The sequence below is a fragment of the Neltuma alba genome, unplaced genomic scaffold (genome assembly GCF_004799145.2).
Source record: "Neltuma alba isolate B1F8T4 unplaced genomic scaffold, ASM479914v2 tig00000901_pilon, whole genome shotgun sequence".
In the NCBI taxonomy this organism is placed as follows: domain Eukaryota; kingdom Viridiplantae; phylum Streptophyta; class Magnoliopsida; order Fabales; family Fabaceae; genus Neltuma; species Neltuma alba.
The window spans coordinates 118,262-129,578 of record NW_021632246.1 but is presented as its reverse complement, the minus strand read 5'-3'; the positions used below and the strand labels follow the sequence as shown (position 1 = coordinate 129,578).

At 37.5% G+C, this 11,317-nt stretch overlaps 1 pseudogene; it reads right to left on the bottom strand.

The window, feature by feature from the left end:
* Nucleotides 1-2,799: 2,799 nt before the first annotated feature.
* Nucleotides 2,800-11,101, bottom strand: LOC114747702 (G-type lectin S-receptor-like serine/threonine-protein kinase At1g11300; annotated as a pseudogene).
* Between the last annotated feature and the right edge of the window lie 216 nt (nucleotides 11,102-11,317).

Genomic DNA, 11,317 nt, shown 5'->3' with positions numbered 1-11,317 from the left:
TCTCCTTGTGAATGATAAAAGCAACAGCTAGATTTATTACTCATATTGGTAATGATTGGTGACTTTTTCAAATCTTTAAAATTGTATGAGCAATGATCATTTTTAAGTTAAAGCAAAACTTGAAGAAAATTTTAGAGATTCTTTAATTCTTTATCCAAATATAAAATATAAAACAATCAATATGAATATTAGCTAGTTAGGTTTCCCGGAAAGAAGAAAAACACACACGCGCACACACCAAATTTTACGCTTGAAGAAAGATCAAACTAAGAAAGCATCTCATAAAGTAACACTAAAAAAAAAAAAAATTTGAAAACAAAGGTGTGCATACTTGATGAGTCTAAAAGCAAAAAACCAGGCCCTAGCAGATCAAGCATTAGTGTCATGTCCTTGGATCGTAGGTGAGCCCAACCCTTTTCTAAAATTTTGTTAAAAAAAATATTGCATAAATAGTTTTAATTTGAAATTTAAAGTAACACTCATTTAATCTTTCTGAAAAGAGAAATTCAGTAAATGACCATACATTCAACGTTAGATTATTTTACTTAATGGCAAAAACAATGTTCAACATATGATAAAGACAACATATAATCTACTCTAAATCCTGGAAGGTTATGCCACCAAACTCTTTTTAGGCATGTTCTCATAGACCACATCCTACTAGTCCTTTGATCAGATGCTCTTGAGAGCCTCTTCACTGCAATTTCCTGTCTATCTTGCAATTCTCTCTGTAAGAACATGTTATGAAAAAGCAGTTACTTCATAAATATTATTTGAAAAGATTTTGAGCTTCACGTGATTAAATTACTTTGTAAACAAAACGACAAAGCCACATCATCCAAACTTATTAGCATAATTGAAGTTGTATCATGCCAGTTGAAATGATTCCAAAATCAAAGTGTCAGTTCCTCTAAATCAGTTAATTTCATGTCTTCAGTTTGGTTTGCACCTTGGTTTGTTAGATGTAATCCTACTTTGTTCCACTGTTTTCTTTCCTTCTAGCTGAGTTAAAACATAAAGTGAAAGAAATGAATGAAAGAAAGACAGTTAGTTAGTTAGGAGAAACAGAACATTCTGCTGTGTTCACCAGAAGGTCCAGCAGTACACTACCAAACAAATTATGCAGAAAAAAATGATAGTTAATTTACTGCCCTTGTAACTATAATGACTACTTTCAACTCCTTCTCTTCATCTGTATCCATAGCAGTACATAATTTAGAATCTATATACTGGACAAGTTGAGAAATAAACTTAGCAAGAAATATCATTATATTAAACTTTTATCGAAATGTTGTATCTGCCATGACTACTTTCAACTCCTTCCCTTCAGAATGGGCATGGTAGATATAACGATCCGCTCTTCCACTTGAGAATCTTACAACGTCATTTAAGTTTCCAATCCAAAGACATGCTGCCAATAGCAGCATCATATGCGTATGCTGTACAATTGTACTTATTTAAGCATTAAATGCTGCATCTGTCCTGAGAAACAAATGACTGATAAGCAAAATCTGGCACATTTGTCATTGGCAGTTTCAATAACCTCTTTATCTTGATTCAGCACAAGAGTCTTGTCCTCAGATATTGCAAGAATCCCAGATAAATCTCAGATGATTCCTACAGAGCGATTTGTTGGATTTTAAGAGTTGAAGAGTCCAAACTCAAATGCACCATTGGCAGAGTTTACAGTTTCAGAATCTCTGATGAATTGAGGCTCTCTAATGATGTCCAAGGCAATGCTGAAATCTACACAAAAGCCAGAAAGTACAAGAACACAGGTAATAAGTTTTCAATTGAATTAATTCCCATCATTTGAAAGAATGCTCCTTAATTGCAGAAGCTTCATATGCAAAACCCAAAGGGACCTATAAGGTTATTATATTTGCAGGTAAAAGATTAATCTGTTTGTTATTTAAGAAGTCATAATTTTTATTCTTCTTACGAAGCGCTACTTTGAAGACTGCTTTTTGTCACTATGCTAGTTTACCTCTTTTAATCTTTTTGTCCAAAGTACTCCCTCCTTTCTATACGCCTTCATTGCAATGCATATAAACACACTCCTGCATGTATAAATATTGCTTCAGTGATCCGTGAATGACTGTTTGAGGCAGCAAAACATAGCAATTTTTTTATATTTTTAGTTTCTTATATATATATATATATAGAACAAAGTATTGAAGCTCAATCCAGGAATCCCTTGCCAATGCTTTATGTACTATTCTTCAAAAGCTGGTATGAGAAGTTTTTTTGGATCATTGCCAAAACGTCGTAATATTGAATCCTCTTTCTCGTTTATCTATTTTCCTAATGAAAATATTGGCCTCCCTTTTCTATTCCCCTCTTTATGTTTCCTTGCCTGATCCACATTACTTTAACTGTATGCCATCTTCTATTTGACCAACATCTGACAATTTGTGTTTGTAATATGAATACGTTGTAAAAATTGCAAAGGGATGCAATGTATATCAAGAGTTTGAATCCTAGCCAAGGGTATTAGCCAAAAAGGTCCAATCAATGAAAATACTTGTGTGGGCGGGGGCGCGCTTATATTCTCCTTTCACAACTTCTCATCAACATGTGAATTCTTTCATCCCTTATTTCTTCTAATATGTTTTACAGTCTTGTCAAGATGAACAGGTGATAGAACTTGCACAGTTCTTATTGATAACAGACCAGTTTGCAAAATTTAACTGAAAGAAATAATCATCTAATCCTACACACGTTAGGTGCATTTCTTATGCTGTAACACTAGCAAGGTAAATAAGTTCTTGAAAAATATATCAATAGACAAAGTGCACAGAACAAACACAAATCACATCATGATTTTACAAACTAGCATTCGAAGGAGGGAACATGACACATAAATATCCATTAAATATTGCGAACACATTAAATATTTAGGACTGCACGGCAGAAAATTTTTTCACTAGAAACAAGGTTTATGCCTACCCTGTTGAAGATGTTGAAAATATGTCTGATATATCTTAGATCTTCCAAATGAAACAGAAACATAAAAAATCCTATCTATCTCGCCTCAAACTTTGAGATAGTTACATTATTGATGGAACATAAGACACCATTATTTGGAGTTTTCTTTGCAGTACAAGGCATAGTTTGTCTAAGGATGAATGCAGGTTGGCTAGGAGGAGAAATATCCACAATCTCACTTTGAAGCATTGACATTATAGAGGCCATGGTGGGCCTGTCTTTTGCAAGTTCTTGCACACATAGAAGACCTATATGTATGCACTTCAACATATCCTTGCCAAAGCTTGGATCATATATTTGCGGATCAATTAGAGGTATAACATTGCCAACGATCCATAACTTCCATGCCTAAAATAATTGACAGAAAAGAAGTATAACTGTTATAATTTAATGTTTTCCCGAAGAAGGCATTCTTGAGTTATTTTATGAAAGAAAGGTACAAATTGGAGAGGCTTACAAATCCTAAAAGTGTGAAAGATTCCGCATCTTCATAAAAGCTGGTATTCTGTTTTTTCTTCCACTAATAATCTCTAGCAACAAAATGCCAAAGCTAAAGACATCAGACTTCTCTGAATAGAGTCCTTCTGTTGCATATTCTGGAGGAATGTAGCCACTGCATTTAAACAATACATCTCTAAGCTCTCAATATGTCATTGATATTATTTTCTTGGGCAAAGGAAAAGGAATACTTACTATGTTCCAACAATTCTTTTAGTGTTTGCTTCACCTTCACCACCTCCAAAAAGTTTAGCTAGCCCAAAATCTGATATCTTTGGATTCATTCCTTCATCTAATAAGATGTTACTTGGCTTCAAATCCCTATGTATGATGCTTAATCTTGAATCTCTGTGGAGATAGAGCAGTCCTCTAGCTATTCCTTCAATTATGTTGAAGCGCTTCCCCCAATCTAAGGATTTTTGTCGTATTGGATCTGGAAAACATTATTGTAAGAAAAATTGATGAAGCAAAACTTGTGAAGTGTAGAAACATCCAATTTAGTAAACCACCATGTGCACAAAAGTATACACTAACCGAAGATATGTGCATCCAAACTTTTGTTTGGCATGAATTCATAAACCAATATCTCTTCTTCTCCTTCAACGCAACACCCAAGAAGTGTAACTAGGTTTTGATGTTGAAGCTTAGAAATCAAGTCCACTTCATTGATAAATTCTTCCATACCCTGTCTAGATGATCTAGATAATCTTTTTATAGCAATGTCCTGTCCATCTTCAAACTTTCCCTACAATAAAATGATTGCAAAAAGCTAATTGCTATGTTTTGAAAGATGATAAACCGGACCAAAACCACCCTGTCCAAGTTTATTTGGTATGTCAAAGTTGTTTGTTGCAGTTGCTAACTTTCTAAAATCGAACAATGATTGCTCTTGAATATGGAGTTGCCTCAGGTTCGTTATCCTCTTGCTGCTGTGAATTTGTGTATGCATTTCCCCTGTGTTCTACCCATTTTTTTCCACATTATTTCATTCAAAAACATATGTTGCTATTCTAATACCAGGTTACTATAGATAATTTAACCATAAGTTCTCATATAATCTGTATCGAGATGATGAAACTCAAATGCTCTATAGATTGGCTATGATTTACGTGTCCTTTCTAGATGAAAAAAGCGCTCTCTCTGTTTCTCTCTGTCTCTTAGTCTCCCATTCCCTCCCTTCCTCTATATAATGTGAAAGAAAAAGAGAGATAAACTAGAAAGGAGAAATATGACTTCAGTTTTCAAAGAAGGATTTATCCACCTCAGCATTTGTTAAATATAAGTTAAAAATTAACAATAATTTCTTCCCCGAAAAAATATTATTAGATTTTGTGTAGAATTACTTTTTCATTGACTAGCTTGTTTTTATAACTGTATGCTTTTGTGTTTCATATATTTTTGTCATGCAGGTGCTCAAAAATCAGAAACAAAATCATTGATCCCTTGAATGAGGTGTTGCAATGAAACTGAAACTCACCCTTTTGCTTTGAAACTTTTTTCCATACAAAATATCCAAAGCCAGTAATGAGAACTATTCCCATCAAAACTGATATTAGAATAGCTGTTGTCATTTCCTCCGGTCTATACCTGTATCAAAGGGAAGAACATTCAGATAAATCTTCATTTTTTGATGACATAAGTTCAAAACTATACCTTGTACATTATCATTAAAAGAGTTAAAAAAGAATGAAGTTTCCCAGTATTTATTGTCAAATTCAGTCATAAATTCATAAATTTGAACATCTTATTTTTGCGATCAAGCACACCCTAGTTATAATTCTAATGAAGAACCTAACAATATAAACTGCAAATAAACTAAGAGGTGCCAGTATTTACATGGATATTTAACATGACATAATATGTGAATAGGCATAAGATAAAGTAGATAATGCTTGCATTAAATTTAAAGCTTCGTTTTTGGGTATGAAGCACATGTTGAAGAAAAAACACGATACCTAGCTCTGAGTGAGTGAAGTTTAACTGCCCTTAATTGTCGCTTTGGGGTTACTCCAAAAATTAACTAAATTAATGCAATATAGTGCACAATCCGGGTCGTATTCACTTTGAGGAGCCGAAAACGAAATTAAATCCTAGTAAATAAATGTAAGTAACCTAAACTATAAAAAGGATTTTTGATTTGAGTTTGAAAAAATTGCTAACTAAATGCCTTGAATTAAATTGAAATTAAAATACTTTTTTTTTGTTTTTATATAAAAGTGATTAAAATGAATGAAGATTAAAGAAATGAAAATGAGACACACAAATAACACTGATAAAAATCAATCCTCCAATTCAACAACGCAGGCAATCATCACTCTAAAAGATGTGGGAGTTAAAAATAATGAATTAAGAATTATAATTAAGCTTTTGATCCAACAACCGAGCCACCTCGAGTTGCCACAAAATATTTTCCTAAAATCCCAACTTACTAACTGCAACCAGAATAGTAAAATGGGATTAAGGATGCTAAAAACCAATGCTTAATTAGAACTCTTAAATCCAAAATAACAGAATTAAAGCTAGCAAGAGACTATATGATCCAAAATTCTAAGCCACCTTAGAAAATCACAATATATTAATTCCAAAATCAATACAAATGTCATAACCACAACATTATAATTGAGATCAAAACTATAAACAGCCCAATGTCAAATACTAAGCAATAATTCAGTCACAATAATCCCCAAATATAATCAGATTAAGCAATACAATTATCCCAACAATCAGAAAAACTATCCTAAGACCTAGGAATTGTTAAACAATTATTGAGTAAGAAATTAAAGTAACTAAAGCTCCCCTTTGATGATCCAAGCTCCGGCCATTGTTGTTGAATTAGAGAATCACATAACCTCAGCCACGGACTGCCATAAGGAATGCTACAGTCAATGTTCTGCTATGGGCTGCCATGGAGAAGACGGTGATAATGGTGATTCGGTGGAAAGGAAGAATTCGCCGTCGCTGGTCTGCTATATTTCACGCCGCCCCTCAGCTCGCTTCTGTTTCGCTGCGTCTTTCGCCCTCAGCTCGCTGGTCTGCGTCTGCGTGTTCTCTGGTCCTTTCTCCAGCCGCGCCCAGCTCGCCTTCAGCGTCTGTGTATTCAGCTCTGTTCGGCGTGCTCTGCTCTTCGTTTTTCCGCTGGTGCCGCCTGCGTCTTCCCTCAGCTCGTGCACACCTCTCGCTGTCGCACTCCTCTCTGCCACCAGGAGGATTCAGCGAAGACGAAGATGGTGGTGATGGAAGACTCTCTCGCTCGTGCCTGGTCCAGCCCGCTTCTGTGTGTTCGTTCTCCCTCCCGTTCGGCGTGCTCTGTTTTTTTTCGTGTGTCGGCCGTGCCTCCTGGAGAAGATGAAGAATAGATGATTATTAGGTTGGGGCAAAACGCAACGTTTTGCCCCCCCTAATTATTATTTTTATTTTTATTTTTATTTTTTTTCTTTTTCCTTTTTTTTTCTTTTTATATTTTTGAATTTTCCAAGAACCTGCAAACAAAATTCAAGGATAAGGTAGCATTAATTGTCCTAAAAAATCAATTAGTCACATTTAAACCAAAATATGACAATTTTGCCCCTTATAAAAAAATAATTCAAAATAAAATAAAATAAATCAATTAAGGCAAAAAGAGAGCAATTAAGCTGACAAAACTCATATAAAAGATACCAAAATATATAAAAATAATTGAGTTTGTCAGTGAGCCAAACGTATGTAAAAATCAAGCCCTCCAATTGGGAAGATTTGCAGGTCAAGTAAATCTACATTCCAAACCATACATCCAAGGCTTCTGTCGTAGGCATAAGCAATGCAAGAGCAATTCCTTAGGCACAGAGTTTGACAATCTTTAGTCTCCCCAAAGGTAGAAGGTAGCACTTCTGCATGATCTGGTAGTTTTATCCTCTCCAGCTTAAAAAACCCATCTGTCTTGCTAGCTTGAGAACCATTTTTGTCTCTCTCACACTGAAGTACTTTTCTTCTCATGCATCCACTGGTCCAGTTCTGCCTTGCCCATTCTTCTTTGTTCTTTGGTTCAAACCCTCTCAAGCAGCTACAGATTGGTGAATTAAGTGAATTGCAGATCCCGGATGGGCCACATATGCCATAAACATCACACTTAGTATAAGGACTTTGTGTTATCATTGAAAAGGGCTAAGAGACTAAAATACTAATTCACTCAACAACAATCACACCAATCAAAGCCCCTATTTATAGCCTTAATAACTAGATTCCCAAACTACCCCTGACCTTATCCCTAATTCCCACGTATCAATACTCCCCCCAAGAAAAAGATCCTTGCCCTCAAGGATCAGTACAAAAGTAGGGGGGACTTTAAACTCTTTCCCTAGCTCTTTCTCTTTGATTTTTTTTTTTTTGGGTTGCATCATTGTTGCAGGCGCAAGAAAGGAAAAGAACTTGGAAGTAAAATGAGCATCAAAACCCAAGCCTGTTGCAGTATGCCCTTAATCCAAAAACCCATTGTGACGTTACATGCAAGCCCAAGTGACATCCGCTGCTGAAACTTCAAGGACTGCATACCCCTCATCCCATCAAAAGCTTTTGGACCACATATGCTTGAAGAGCCCAAATCCCATTCAGATAAAAAACCTTACGTCCATTAATGTCAAGCCCAATTTTGATGGGATCTTGCTTGCTACCACGTGAAACATACGTTAGCCACACATGGAACACTTCTTCGTGAACGCACAAGACAAAAGCGCTAGCATCAAGGTTCGTATAGCAGGGAATTGGCACCGCACTCTCTGGTGCCTCTGGAACCTTCTCTGCGAATTTGAAACCCATGGAAACTTGCAAAGCTCCACCCGACCCGTTTGCTTCAACAACTTTGCCCGACCCAAATGCAAAACCATCTCCATCCTTGATGATCTGTTCGCTGCCTTCGTCGATCATCGTTCTGCTTGCGGCCTTGTGATCGAAGCCCCTCCCCTTGATGAATAATGCGAATAGCTCCGGTGAATGCATTGGAGTTAGCTTGAGCTCGTTGATGAATAGTTTGGCCGGTGTGTTCTCTATTCCTTCGATCCAAAATTTCATGTCAGTAATATTGTTGGGTGCCAATAGTAGGGTGACAGTGGGTTTGGTGTTGTTCGAATCAGACACCATAGTGACGCAGCGGCAAGACAAAGTAAGGATCACAGTAGATGGAGAAAATGCATCAAACGCAGAGGAAGGAGCAGAAGGAGGAGCACCAATGTGGGCTTGCAAGTTGAATTTGTGTCCCAGTGATTGTAGAAGTATATCGGACTTAGTGCTCAAATGGAATAGAATCTGGATGCCCCAAACTTGGCAGCCCGAGCAGTGAACGGAAAAGACGTTTGCGACGACGTCTTGCGAGCAGAGAGGGATGGTCGTGTATTCTGGTGCGAAGCTTGGGTGGGTCGAAGTTGCAACGGTTTCTCCATGAATAAACGTTTACCATGAAAACGGAGGATACAACATCCATTGTCATTCTCGAGACTTAGCAGAGGTGTTGATTCTTTCAATTTTTGAGCCGTCCTAATCTTGCCAATCGCATGTGCAGCGAAATCATCACGTGCAGAGGACTCATTCTTGTTCCTGTTTGATTTAGCATCGTCCATGTTCAGGTTAGTAGCATCGGCCTTTGATTCCATAAGTTCATCCTCCCGCTCTTTGGTAATAGCAAGGTTGAGTTCCGAAATCGCACCAAATTCTTTTTCGACACTTCCGTATTCCTCTTGCATCTGAGTCTTGAGTTTGAGTCCTCCATTTTCAAGTGCTTCGTTCTGGTCGTCGACATCCTCTGTTTCTACTAGTGCGTTCTTCGTCACTTTAGCTTCAGCAACAGCAATGGTGAGATCGGAAATCTCACCAGATTCTTCCTCAATTTGTTCAGGTTCAGCATGATTCAGAGTCTTGAGCTCCACTGGCTCGATGATTCCATAATCCTCGTCAGTTAAGGAATTAGTTCCTTGGTCAGCAGCAAGCCACAGAGAAGAAATCTGAGCAGATAACTCCTTTGCCATATCAGTCAAACGAGCGAAAGTGTGCGTGAGGTCAGTGATGGTGAGAGTATTTTGATCCAACCGGTTGTTGATAGAAGCGAAGGTGGATTGGTGAAGCTCAAGGCGATGCTCCAAGTCGTTGAGGCCTTTATTGACACAGTCCGGCAGCACCATAGTGGTGGTGGAAATCATTGAGGGGACCTCCGGCAATGGTGACGGTGGCCAGAGGCTAGGCTCTGATACCTTTGTTATCATTGAAAAGGGCGAAGAGACTAAAATACTAATTCACTCAACAACAATCACACCAATCAAAGCCCCTATTTATAGCCTTAATAACTAGATTCCCAAACTACCCCTAACCTTATCCCTAATTCCCACGTACTCCTCCGGTCCTTATTATAAGACCCCATTTGACTTTTTATTTGGTCCTAATTATAAGACCCCAATCCATTTTGTCTCTTATATTTATGCATTTTTTTCAAGATAATCCTTCTAATAATGATAGTTTTAGCCAATATACTTAATTAGCAAGGATATTTTAGGAATGACAACACTTATTTATTATAAATAACCAACTTAACTTACTTCTTTAATCTCCTCAAATAAATCAATTGGGTCTTATAATTAGGACCAGAGGAGTATCACTTTGCCTATTAGGTTCCCAAATATTTGTCCTGGAATTCCAAATCATTGGATTCACTATACCTTGAGAATCTAATATAATAGTCACTAAGCTTGACTTGTCTGTGAGATCATAAGATAGGTAAAAAATGCCTTCCTCTTCTTTAATCTGAAACCCATTCTGGTAGACCGATTGAACCGTCCTAGGTATCCCAAGGAAGGCTGTGCCACCCCAGGGACCAGAGCGCCAGTAAGGAAGATTTTCTTTCCATACGAATACTTCAGTGACATTACGGAGTTCAAGACTGCAAGAAAATGCTCCATAGGATGGATCGGATGTACTTTTCCATGATGTTAGTCGCACTTTCGTGCCTGTTTTTTTTACTAGTGCTGAGTTCCAAGCCTTGTAATAATGTATTACTGGGATGCTGGAAACTCTGCCACAAGAATGCTCCAGTAGTTCCATCTGCGAGAACTAGGTTGCCATAATCTAAGAGTTGAGCACGATAATTCGATGCAATTTGTGATACATTCGTTGACCAAATGACTTGCTTTTGCCCGTTCAAAAGTACAAGATTGCCATTCTCTGATATTGTGAGAGTCCCAGAAGAATCCGTTAATGGGTTGTCTCTGTTAGCCACCCACACAACAAAGGATTTTGCCATGAACCAAATTCCCACGTAGCGATTTGTCGAATTCTGAGGGCTGAAGAATCCCATTGTGAACATAGTATTGTTTGAGTTTATTGTTTCAGGTTCTTGAATCGACATAGATGTCATGATGGTGTCCAAGGCACGGACCTGAACACTAGAAGAGAACAAATATGCGAAAAAAGCGAGCAACAAGCAAGCTTTTCTACTGAATCCAATGAAAAACATGATGATTATCGGAATTGGAGACAGAAAATGGGTTTCGGAATGCCGTGAACGTTACTCTCAACCTGTTCTACTATGGTTTTACGACAATGCAACCAATACTGCTATTATCATAACAACACCGTCAACACATAATAGTATTTTGAACTATCAATCCCCCCCCCCCCCCGGTACAATTGCATTGGCTAAAGGGGTAAAACCCACAGCAAAAATTTGGAAGTGAGACTGCCAGCCTCCAAAGTGCGACCATTCTTCAACAATCCTTTTCTTCTAAACAACTTGCAAACAGAAGAATTTTGACACGTAACTCTGCAGGGGTGTGATTTTCTCAAGTTTCTCTGCCCCGCAAGTTTGTAATGGTGT